This window comes from Parus major, chromosome Z, assembly GCF_001522545.3.
Source record: "Parus major isolate Abel chromosome Z, Parus_major1.1, whole genome shotgun sequence".
NCBI classification, from domain to species: Eukaryota; Metazoa; Chordata; class Aves; order Passeriformes; family Paridae; genus Parus; species Parus major.
This window is the reverse complement of record NC_031799.1, coordinates 27869-31232: the sequence shown is the minus strand read 5'-3', so window position 1 is coordinate 31232 and position 3364 is coordinate 27869. Positions and strand designations below refer to the sequence as shown.

General features: G+C 63.3%; 1 protein-coding gene across 3 annotated transcripts in view; it reads left to right on the top strand.

The window, feature by feature from the left end:
- The first annotated feature begins 1128 nt into the window (after positions 1-1128).
- SMAD4 (SMAD family member 4) overlaps positions 1129-3364 on the top strand; it is a 25862-nt gene continuing 23626 nt past the window's right edge. For all 3 annotated transcript variants that reach the window (XM_015615514.3, XM_019005365.2, XM_015615513.3), the window contains exon 1: positions 1129-1160. The gene's annotated coding sequence lies outside the window, so the exon portion shown is untranslated. The remainder of the gene's footprint in view (positions 1161-3364) is intronic.

Below are 3364 nucleotides of genomic sequence, written 5' to 3'. Positions count from 1 at the left end.
TGTGTGGCTCAGGGTGGCAGAGCAGTTCAGGTCCTGTGCAGACCTTCCTGTCGGAGCGCACAGAAACCCGTGCAGAAAGGAGGAGATGATCTCCAGCTGTGTGCTTTCTCAAAGAAACAAAAACGACAGGGGGAGGTGTGTGAAGCCGAGCTTTCTGGGTTTTAAAACACGTGGTGGCAGCCAGGGTTAGGTTTCCCCTCGGGGGCGGCGGGGGTTCGGACGTGGCGTTTGCACTGTGCCAGCTCCTGGGACAGGAGTTAGAGCCCCGGGCGGCAGAAAGCCCGGCTGGCCCCGCTCCGACAGCCCTCGGGAAGCGCTCCTGGACAGAGCCGGGGGCGCGGCTGGGAGCTGGGAGCAGCAGACGTGCCCCGAGGAACGGCTGCTCCGGCTTCTCGGAGGTGAATCTGTGTCAAACCCCTGCCACTCAGCGCTTCCTCCAGCTCTTCTCCCGTTCCTCCTGCGCTGCCATGTGTCTGAAATTTCGGTAGCTGCTGCCAGTGGGATGAGGAGAGTTGATACCGGTGATTCAGATACACACACAAAAATAGTGTTCTGGGGAGCGGTGGGAGCGTGGTGCCTCCCCAGCGCTCTTCCCCTGCTCTCTAGTGCTAATTGTTCTCTCCTCTGCAAACATTTTGCTGCCGTTCACCCGTGGGGCAAGCAGATAGCAGTGTAATGTGCTGGAAAGTATCTGCAGTTTAATCCCTTATCTCCGTCAAATCACGAGCTGCTTTTTGTTTTATGGGTTGATGGGTTTTCCTCTGCCGTGCTGATGGTAGAACTTGTGTCCGTGCGCTGTTGTACAGCAGAACTCGGCGGTGATGTTGTGGTGGTTAAAAGCCATCCGAGTGCGCGCTGCTCTCCTGGCACCGTGGTTGGTGTTTGTCCGATTCTGGAGGCAGCAGCTGGTGCGGGAGCCCTTCCCGCCCGCTGTTGGTGTGAAAGGTTCTGTCCAGATGTCAATTTGCAGGCTGTTGTCGTTAGCCGGTTGGTTGTTGTGGCGGTAGGCGTGGGGTCGGGGTGCTGTCAGTGTGTCTGGGACGGTGGTACTCACGTGTCACCCTCAGAGCGTCGGTGGCAGCTCTCAGCCAGCAGCTCTTGCTTTTCCGGAGGTTTATTTTAACAAAAACCGCNCGGGCCGCGCCCGGACGGCGGCCCAGGTAACATCCGCTCCCGGCTCCCGCCCGCCCGCTGCGCTGGGATCCCCTCCCGGGCTCCTTCCCCGCCCCTTCCCGGCCGCTTCCACGGGCACTTCCCCACCTTGCCGGGCTCCTTCCCCGGCCCCTTGGCGGGCTCCTCCCCCGCTCCCTTCCCCTCCTGCCCGGCCTTCCTCCACACCTCCCCTCCTTCACGGCCCCTCGGCTCATCCTCACCTCCCTCCCGTCCCCTTCATCACCTCCTCCCTGTCCCCGACCCACTTCCTCGCTTTTTCTCGGCGACAAAAAAAAAAAAACAAAACAGGAACCCCCTCCCACTACCAAACTTTCTAGTCTTGTGGTTTAAACGCCGGGCAGCCGTCCTGCCCCCGGCCAGACATTGCCCCGCTGTCCCCACTCCGTCCCGCCCGCTGGAAGAGCCCCCTCGGTGGTTCTGTGGGTGCTCTTCAGTCCTGTGGCCTCTGCATCCTCACCGGGATGCCGAGGACGGTGCTGTTACTGCCTTCCCAGGGTGCACAAAGGCTGTTGTTATAAACATGAACTCGCTCCCCTGTGCCGCTGCCTGCCGTCCCCGCGGCGCTGAGCCTGGGGCGCGCTGCTGGCCCCAGCCGCGGCTGGCTGTCCGGTTTATGGCCCTGGTGTCACAGCCCGAGCGGGACCCTGCTGGCCCCGCACCGCTCCCCGGCTCGTCTCTGCTGGGCCAGCGCGCCCTGTCCCCCGGGGCTGGACAATGAGGCTGTCCCCCGGGGCTGTCCCCTGAGGCTGTCCTCCGGGGCTGGACAATGAGGCTGGATCCTGAGGCTGTCCCCTGGGGCTGTCCCCCGGGGCTCCCGGCCCTCCAGCCGGACCCGGCCTCCAGCCCAGGACACGGCTCACGGGCACCTCGTCCTCCTGGCCCTGCCCTCACCCTGTCCCTGCAAAGAGTTTCTTCCCACTCTGCATCCCTGAACCTCTCTGGATTTGCTTGTTGCATAAGCACGCATGTTTAATATTGATTCAGGAACTTTATTTCAAAGGGCTGAGGCCCGGGGAGAAGCAGCGGGTGCCTGACGCTGATTAGAATTCCGTTCCTGAGCAGATAGCTCTTTACATAACGCTGGGCTGGCACAGTGGGGGTGTGAGCTTTGAGAGGAATCCACTGATTTGGTGAGAACAAAGGTGCTGGGAGCAGGTCCTGGTGAGGAGCTGCTGTTGAGGTCCTGCAGGGATTTTAGGGCTCCGTTTCTGTTGTTAACTTTTGCTGGGGGCTGGAATTTTCCATGCCTGCCGAGGTGATTTTTTTGTTGAGCTGTAACGAGCGCAGAGAGCGCTCTCCCTGTGCAGATTGCTGTAAAGGGCAGATGTTATCTAGCACACGTCTTGCTGGGCTGTGGAAATCACACCGCTCCTGTGCGGGCAGCGCTCCCCTCTCCCTCCCGTGAGGGGTTCTGGCAGATCACCAGGGACAGGAGCCTCCCCGACAGCGAGGGGTCTCTGCAGGTCGGGTGTGTCCTGTCACTGCACGGCCACCCCGGCCCTCCGCTGGGTTTTCATACAGCGTGCCGAGGTGTGTGCGGCTCGGGGTGACAGAGCAGTTCAGGTCCTGTGCAGACTCTGCCTGCTTGGACCGCACAGACACCACTGGGACCCCTGGCCTGTCCCGGGGCTGTCCCGGGGCTGTCCCTGGCCCGAGGTGTGTGGCTGAGGGCGGCAGAGCAGTTCAGGTCCTCTGTAGACCTTCCTGCTCAGAGTGTACAGACACCACTGGGACCCCGGGGCTGTCCCTGGGCTGTCCCTGGCCCAAGGTGTGTGTGGCTCAGAGTGGCAGAGCAGTTCACTGGGACCCCGGGGCTGTCTCTGGGGTGTCCCGGGGCTGTCCCTGGCCTGTCCCGGGGCTGTCCCTCGGCTGTCCCTGGCCTGTCCCGGGGCTGTCCCGGGGCTGTCCCTGGCCTGTCCCGGGGCTGTCCCTGGCCTGTCCCTGGCCCAAGGTGTGTGTGGCTCAGGGTGGCAGAGCAGTTCACTGGGACCCCGGGGCTGTCTCTGGGGTGTCCCGGGGCTGTCCCTGGCCTGTCCCGGGGCTGTCCCGGGGCTGTCCCTGGCCTGTCCCGGGGCTGTCCCGGGGCTGTCCCTGGCCTGTCCCGGTGCTGTCCCGGGGCTGTCCCTGGGCTGTCCCTGGCCTGTCCCGGGGCTGTCCCTGGCCTGTCCCTGGGGTGTCCCTGGGCTGTCCC